General features: G+C 37.5%; 1 pseudogene; it reads left to right on the top strand.

Annotated features, from left to right (window-relative positions):
* Positions 1-2070: 2070 nt before the first annotated feature.
* On the top strand, positions 2071-6822 carry LOC118978419 (syntaxin-7-like; annotated as a pseudogene).
* The last annotated feature ends 2543 nt before the right edge of the window (positions 6823-9365 follow it).

Below are 9365 nucleotides of genomic sequence, written 5' to 3'. Positions count from 1 at the left end.
TGGCCATGCTGTCCTCTTTTTCTCCACAGGATTGCTGTAGCCTGAGCATTTATTTTTGCCTTCAGCCACAATAGGTGATCTCTTCTGAACACAGTATGCAACAGTTGTCCAATTCCAGTTGTCCCAATTTCCCCCATCTTGCTCTCTCCTGCCCCACCTACCCCTGCTTCCAGAGTCATTTCCCACCCTATTGTCCATGCCCATGTGTCCTTCCTACTTGTTCCTTCACTAGACCCTACCCCTTCTTCCCCCATTAAGTCCCTCTCTCATTGCCTCTGATCACTGTCAGTTTGTTCATTATTTCCATGCCCCTAGTTCTATTTTGTTTGCTTTGTTGAATAGGATCCACTTATAGCTGAGATCATATAGTATTTGTCTTTCCCCATACTGCTTATTTCACTTAGTATACTGTTCTTCACTTCCATCCATGCTGTCATCAAGGGTAGGAGTTCCTTCTTTCTTTCTGGTGTGTAGTACTCCATTGTGTAAATGTACCACAGTTTTTGATCCACTCATGTAGTACTGATGGGCACTTAGACTGTTTCCAGGACTTGCCTATTATAAATAGCAGCACTATGAACATAGGGGTGCATTAGTTCTTTTGAAAGGGTGACTCAGGATTTTTAGGGCATATTCCCAGCAGTGGAATCACTGGGTCAAAGCTAGTTCCATTTTTAGTTTTTAACATCAATTAATATTTGAAAAGAGGACAGCAGCATACAGTGGAGTAGACATCCTCATCAATAAATGGAACTGGGAGAACAGGACTGGTACATGTAAGAAAATGAAACTAGACCACAAACTTAGACCATATACAACAATAAACTCAAAGTGGATGAATGAAAAATGTAATTTATGAAACCCTAAAAGTCCTAGAGGAAATCAGATGCAGGAGAATTTCAGATATCCCATGGAGCAATACTTTTGCCAATATGTCTCTTAGTGCAAGGGAAATTAAATAAAAGTAAACAAATCAGACCACATGAAACTAGAAAGTTTCTTCATGGCTAAAGAAACCATCATCAAAATGAAAAGTGAACTGACTTTGTAGGAAAACACATTTTACAATACTACATCACACAAGGGTGTGATTTCCAAAGTATATAAATAACTCCCGTGAATCAAAATTATGAAGATAATCTATCCTGTTTAAAAATGGATGAACAAGCTGAATAGATATTTCTTTAAGGAGGACACACAGAGAAGGCCCATAGACACATGGAAAAATGCTCAATATCACTAGCCATGAGAGAGCTGCAATTTGAAACCACATTGAGATGACACCTCACAACTGTCATATGGCCATGGGCAATAAATCAGCAAACAAGTCCTGGTGAGGGTGTGGGGAAAAGAACCTGAGTGCACTGTTGGTGGTAATGCTGACTGGTGCACTCACTGTGGAAATCAGTGCAAAATTCCCTTGAAAACCTAAACATGTTTGTTATATCTTAAAGTGTTAAGAATGCTGAAAGACTTGAAATGTCATGGAGACATGGATTCTCAGTGGACTGTTGCTTCTGATTTTATGACAGGACATTTTCCCAGTCTCTTCTGAGAGCCTTCACATCAGACTCCCAATGTTTAACAAGCACATGGTTGGAACTGAGTTTTTAGAAACACCAAACCAAATACTGCTACCAGTTACAATGATACTCAAACAAAAGACTTAGACATTAGCCCTGGCAGGCGTGGCACAGTGGATGAGCACCAGACAGTGAACTAGAGGGCTCAATTGCCATTCAGGGCACATGCCTGGGTTGCAGGGCCAGATCCCCTGTAGGAAGTCTTGAGAGTCAACCACACATGGATTTCTCTCTCCCTCTCTTTCTCACTCTCTTCCCCTCTCTTTAAAAATAAATGAATAAAATAAAAAAGATTCAGAGATTAACCTGCTTATGTTAGTCATTTTCTAGTGTTTCATTCCCACAGTCCACCAACCCCTAATTAATGTCTGCAAGAGGCCAAGAATGTGACCTTATCTATAGGGCTTTTGCAAATGTAAATAAATTAAGGTAAGTTCGTACTAGTGTAGGGTGGGCCTTAATTAATGCATGTGATATCCTAAAGAAGATGGACATTTGGACCCAGAGACTCACAGGTAGGATGAGAACAATGAGATGACAGAGGCAGAGACTGGAGTAAGGTGTCTGGAAGCCAAGGGATGCCAAGCACGGAGAGCTCCACCCAACAGTAAGAGAAATGCATGGTCTAGTGTCTCCCCCAGATCCTCACAGGAAGATATTCCTGTTGACCCCTTGATTTCAGAGGTTAAGGTTCCAACTGTGACAGACTAAATACTGTTGGTGCAAGCCAGAAAACCTTAAAATACCTGAGTAGAAGACTCCTGGGCAGGGACAACAAGGTGGGGATAGACTTCAGGGTGGGTGGGAGGAGCAGGGGAGGGCAACTGGGAAAACAGTGGCACAGCTGCAATTGAGCAATGATAAAAAATTAAAAATAAAATAAAATAAAAATGAAATATATCATTTCTGAGGTATAAATGTTCCATGAAAGCATTTAAACAAAGTTAGAATAATGGGAATGCCATCTGGGAGGAAACTGTAACATATTTGGCTTCCACTGGGAACATAATATTCAGATGAAGACATAAAGTTGGTGAAAAACCAGCAACATCGATAAATTTGATGCTAATCATCACAGTGTACAAGTGATATGGTCTCAAAGACATTCCCCATTCCCATACCTTGTTTATTCCTCTTTTTGTTATTCCCACTGCACACCTGTGGATGCAGAGCATTTCAGATGGACTCTCCAGTCTCTGTGCTGCTGTCAGAGTCACTGTGTGTCAGAGAAGCAGCTGTTGAGGTGAGTGGGGCTTTAACCACATGCACAAAAGTCACCATTTTCCCAAGGTCATCCAAAGAAATCTGACCACTTGTTTTTATTGGCTTCGATCAACTATCTTCCTACTAGACTTACTTATTCTCCTGATAAATTCACTTGGTGATTTCCCCACAACAATGTAATGATTTCTATTTTTTCGGTGTGTTGACAAGAGGCAGTTTATTTTTGAGAAATTATTCCTATCATTAAATGATGACTCTGTTGATGTGTAAATTGACTGTGTTAAAACACAAGGACACACACCTGGCAGTATTGAAGTGATGTGAGGAACAGTGTGGATCTGCAGTGTCTGTGGATACATCATACTCTTTCCTCTGACATTTCCATAACCCCCACAGGGTGGTAACTGCTGGGGCACTACTCCCTTCTGCACCTGTTTCTGTGGCTGTGATTGTGGATGACATTATTTTTTGGTGAATCGACATTTCTTTTCTCTGACCACAGTGAGAACAGTACACTTTGCAGAAAATTAACAAGGTTGGCCATGTGACTGGTTTGGTTCATGTTTGTGAAAGTAACAGTTTATGAGTTCAGAGCACAGGCATTAGGTAGCACATTTCTGCTAGTTCTGTCCAGAGTGGCTAATCCCAGCTCCGAGGGGTCACATATCAGGTAGCCCACTGTTCAGAGAATAAAAGATATAAAAAGGATCTGAACCGAATCTGTGGACTGGAGCTGAGCCCACACATGCTCACCCTGTATCAACTGAAAGCCAACCTCGCCACACAGGGGTAACTGAAAAATCGAGTAATTTTGCAAATTGATGCTCATTTGCAAATGCCAATACAACTGGGTCATTTGTAACACAACCTCAGCTATTAGATATAACTCAATACACATATCACATTAAATTAATTTTGAAGAGTCACATATTTTCTCCATATGAACATAATAAAGAAATACAGAGAAGATAAAGATATATTTAAACAAATGAATGTACAGGAATTATTCATTCATTTTGCACATGATAAATATAAGATCTCTCCCATTTGTAATGGAATTATAGTAAAACTACCACTCAATGATGTCAAATTAATAAATTTCTTTCCACATTCTGTTAATGACTAATGTTTAATTCACACGCACATGTTATCTTTTTAGTTTTTATTCTCATTTTTAACATTGTATTTTTTCTATCAGTGTAGGTTTTTAAGCATAGGAATTCAGAGTGCCAAAAGGTAAAGACAAAAGTTTAATAAAACAAAGTACCTTCAAAAATAACTAAAATCCAGTAGAGGAAAAAAAAGAACAGATATATAAGACATATCAAAGGACACTAACTATTGCCCAATGAAACTACTACTCTCTGCCAAAAATGAGTACAATCATTGATAATGATGCACTAAATACATTAGAAAATATTGGTGTTGGTTCTGTTGTCCCAGCAAGTGGAGTACAGTCACATGACTCTTGTTACAGATACTTTGGGGTTGTTGCATAGTAACAGTGAGTGCCAAGCAGAAATTCAGTTCTCGCTGCCCCAAATCTATATGCATTGCACTTTCTGAGATAATGGCACCAGATCCTCCAACCTCCTCTCCAGTCAGCTCACTTGAGGTTTTGTCAGGAAAGCGCACTGGGAGCAAGGACTCGTCTTCCTTGTCTCATGCTGTTTTCTCTTCTTTGGCTACAGTGCTGTGGCTGACATCTGCATGCATGCAGGAAGTTCTTGTGGTATTCACCCTCAGGCAAGTTTCTGGGACTAGTCACAGCCATAGCTCCCCTTCTCCAACCTGGGCCTACTGACACTTTGTCAGAGAGATCCTCTTACTTGCCAGTCACACTGTGAGATCCATCCTCACTCACATCAACCTTCAGACTGAGACCTGCTCTCTCCTAGAGCCGCCCAGTGAATGTGTCTGCCATAGAGCTTTCTGTAGTGAAATGAGTCTGAAACCCATTGCTAAGGAGATAGACTTGGGTCATATACAATTCTTCCTTTTGGTAATATTCTTTGATTAACCCTTTGGTATATTTTGTAATTTTCTTCTACCCTCTCTGAAGGCTACCCCCTAAAATACTTAAATATTCTTTAAATCATCCCTGGTTTCTCTCTTCTCACTCAACTGCCTTACACACCTTGATATCCTGATATGTTCGGTCCTCAGTTTCAACATTCAAAGGCTTGGAAAAGTTATGTTAAAAATGTGTCTACAATTATTCATATTATTTTAGACTTACAAGTAACAGTGCTTAATATTGCAATTCATACTTTAAACTTGATATATTTTAATTAATAACAAGATTTTAAAATGCTTAATGTACACATGGATATATATATTTAAAGGTTAACATAAACATAGATATTAAAACAATTCTATAATTCCAAGGAAGAAGCATCACATAAAGCATGAACTTCAAGTGACTATGATATGTCAGCACAGACTCACTCTCAGTAACAAAGGTCCCATCTGCTGAGTGATGCTGATAATGGGGATGCTCTGCATGAAGGGGACTATGGGAAATGTCAGCACTTCCCTTTAATTTTTGTGCTGAAACTAAAACTGGTCTCAAAATAAGTCTTATAACTTAGTTTTACAGAAATGATGGCAGCATTCTTGAAGAAACTAGAAATGTGTTTTTTAGGAATGGTAAGAGTAACATTGTAGCAGATTTAGGTTAGCTAATGTGATTGGTGCTTACAAATATATCTTCTGTATTCTAGACAGGATACAGAATGGAAGTTGTCTGTCTCAGAATTCCAAAATATGCAATTCTTGTCCAACATGGAAGTGCTTGCAAATCTGAAATGCAGAGATAAAAAATCATTAATCTGATTATACATAACTTAATATTTAAGTAAACAAATATTTATAGTAATATTTATATGGTAAATCTGAATATTTCTTAATTTTTTTCTATAAAAACACTTAAAAATTTCTTCACATATTGTTCACCCATTGCCTTTTGTTTCTAAAATCAACTCCTGATTTGCAAGAATGGGGGAAGAATATATACAAGTTCTAAACTTACACTTCAGAAGAGAGAGTTGTGCCAGTTGTCCACACTGAAGACTTAGTATTATTTCTCTGGGAAAGTCCAGTCCATGCATGTATTTTGAAAATGTTCAAAAAATTCTATGAGGAAACAAATTTTATGAGAAATTAAGTAAAATTAATTTGTATTTGTGAAAACAATTAAAGTTGGCTCACAGTTAGAGGGGGAGGTGACAGCTAAGCAAATTGCACAGCCCACCAACATCTGGTGACATTAGTGAATAAGCAATCAACCCCGTCCTGCACTCCAGGAATTCTTGGTCACTCCACCCAGCTGGCCCAGCATATCCAACATCCAAAGATCACACGACCTTGTGTGGATATATAAAGGACTCTGAATCAACGTGGAACACCTCAACAGTCACCTGAGTTGAGGCAACATCCGAAGCAGAACCAACAATATTCTGAACAACTGGTCAAAGAAACAAGTCCATGAAACAGTTCATATCTCCTCCTACCACCCTCAGTGAACAGCATGAAAGGAAAATACAGGTTATTTCTTAGTGGCTGAATTCATAACATCACTAGCCAACTCCCCGAAGGCCAGCAGCTGAGAAAGAAAAAGAGTGTTTTGCATGAGTGGGGAGCCTCTACCAGAGCATCTGGTGGAATTCCTGAGGAGAGCTCAAAGAAAGGAATTTTGTGTTCTGGAAAAGCTAAACTCACCCTCAAGGTCAGGTGCAGGATGAGGGAATTACAGAAGGTGACCTCCACCTCATTCATGAAACAGTCTTCTCTTACACAACTGGTAGCTGATATTATGGATATTAATAAACTTTTCAGAAGTCTGGGAATGATAATTCATGAGCAAGGAAGTGTGATGGCATGGAAACAAAAGTTGAAAATGCAGGGTGCATGTGCAACCAGCAACCATCATCCATCATGGCGGCAGAATATCAGAAAGAGAACCCTGCATGTTGCTGGGAGATGCACAAATCTTTTAGCAAAACTACATCTCTAAAACTGCAGTACCATGGAAAATTAAACAAGAGCCTAAACCTTATATTTATTTTATTTATTTATTGAGGATTCACTGTATTTATTTTTAGAGAAAGGGGAAGAGAGAGAGAAAGACAGGGAAGCATGGATTAGTTGCCTCCCCTCTGCTGGATCCCCAGATCAATTGTGCAACAACACAGCCACCTGACCTGACTGGGAATCGAACCAGTGACATTTTCCATTATAGAACAATGTCCAACCCACTGAGCCACACCAGTCAGGGAAACCTCTGTATTTTAAATGACTGGATTATAAAGCTTTTGCCTCTGGTTTTTATTTGTATATTGAGAATTTGAATGCAGGTTTTGTTAATATTAAACAATGAGGATGATTTTGGACACTAATAAATTGGCCTTAGAAAAAATAAGACAACGATATTTTCAGAGAACTTATTTTGAAAGCAACTTTTTAACAAATTATTTTTTCCTTACCAGTCACATTCAATATTGCTTTGGATCTGTGTATTCCTTGAGAGGTGACCACCACAGTGGATCTGGGGCCCATCTGATATCATGCATATTCATTAGAATATTGTTAACTATATTCTCCATGTTATGCTTTCCATGGTTGTGACTTGTTTTATAACTGGCAATTTACAAAAGAACTATTTGATAAAAGTTTCAAAATGCACAAGCTATGAAGCTACTCTTAATTTTCACACATAGGGAACCATTTTTACCATCTTCATTTAAAAATGTAGATAGATGTCAATTAACTCACTTCCCTTTTTAAGTCAATGTTATTGCTTGTTTTGTTTCTCATTTTATTTTTATTGATGAGAGAGAGAGAGACTTCAGTTAGTCAGTCCACTTAGTGTAACATTCCTTGGGAGCTTCTGGTATGTGCACGATGGGGCATCAACCAGCACCCTGAGTGTATTCGGATGATGCTCTAACCAGCGGACCAACCGGGACTGGGCCTATATCAATGTTGTTTTAACCTTCTAATCAGAATACAGAAAGAGAATTATCCGGGATATAGTTTGCATTTTATGGTGTTCTTATATACCAGTTTGAAAAAGGCAGTGTTTTATATGGCAAGTTATGAGACTTCAAATAGAATCGAACAAATTATTAAGTAACTATATTATATATTTGTAACCTAAATGAAGATGATTTCAAAAATGAAAAACCAAATACAGTTCTTTTTCTAGGTTAGAGTGATTCAATTTATAATACACTTTTATATTGGACACGTTGAGAAAATGTAGTAGCATGATTAGGTGAAGGGACAAACAGGACAATTTTACATCTCTGAAATTTAATCAGTAAAAATAACATGAGTATTTATTATTGGAGAAAGCAGCTAGAGATTCCAGTAAAAATAGAACAAATTTGTAGTCTTCATGCCTAAGACTATTCCCATGTTTCTCCCAACCCCCACCTCAGTTCATGAGTAAGAATTATAATTTTTATTATTTGGGGAATACTAAAACATCACAGGTGTTGCCACAGGGGAAGTCCAATTACTTTGGCAGTGGTATCTAAACTGCCCATCCTTTTTCAGGTCTAAGTGCTGAATTCACTAGGTTAAAAGTGAGGCAGACCATCCTTTTTCTGGTCTGTGTCAGCACAGTTTCAGCTATAAACACAAAGGTACTCAATATGAGAGCACAGTGCAAGAAGTGATATTAACTCTCCAACCTACTTGATTGGTGGGAAAAATATTTGCACCATGTAAAAGAAACAAATATAATCTGGTAAAAAATAAGCCGAAGATGATTGGAGAACTGATTTTAAAATTATGAGTACTCCCTTAAGCGCACACACACACATACACACACACATAAGTATATCAAGTAGCAGAGAGAGGAGCCATAGTGACTTGAGGTATTTCAATACATTTTTAAAAATCATTGGTTGTCAAGTAAGGTATGCAGGCTCAAGGGGAATCCCAGTAATTGAGCCTAAAATAAAATTATAACAAGAATTGAGTAAGCATTCTAAAACTGAAAACTAAAAACTGAGTAAGCACACTTCAAAAGAGATGATTCTACAGTAAACATTTATAACTGAAGTTTCAAAAATATAAATCCATGAGCATGTAGGAGGATCCATGTTTATTACACTATATTATTTGTGGATACTAAATGTGGAAAATTTAAAACCATGCAAAGAAACTAAAAAATGTCTTCCATACTCAGGGGGATAAATCAGCCATACAAAATAACTTTCACTGAGAAAAGATGTTGGAATTTTTATACAAATATTTAATATTAGTTATAAATATTTATGTACCTAAAATGTATTTTAAAAACTATGTACCAATAACTCTATGGAAATACGATGGCAAGGACAGAACAATTAGGGAAATAAAAACTATATGAATGAAATAAAATTATCAGTTGAAAAATCTTTATCTATCATTACAAAACTCAATACATTTGCACAAATATTGAGACATAGAAGAAAGAATTGATGAAATAAAAATTAAGTAACAGAAATAATTAATTCCTGAAGGTAGAGAGAAAGAGATAGAAAAACTAATGGAGCCTCGGAGACCTTT

Source organism: Sturnira hondurensis, unplaced genomic scaffold (genome assembly GCF_014824575.4).
Source record: "Sturnira hondurensis isolate 20B ecotype Veracruz unplaced genomic scaffold, ASM1482457v3 Scaffold0021795, whole genome shotgun sequence".
In the NCBI taxonomy this organism is placed as follows: Eukaryota; Metazoa; Chordata; class Mammalia; order Chiroptera; family Phyllostomidae; genus Sturnira; species Sturnira hondurensis.
Note: the sequence above shows the minus strand (reverse complement) of the source record. Positions and strands in the feature narration are given on the sequence as shown.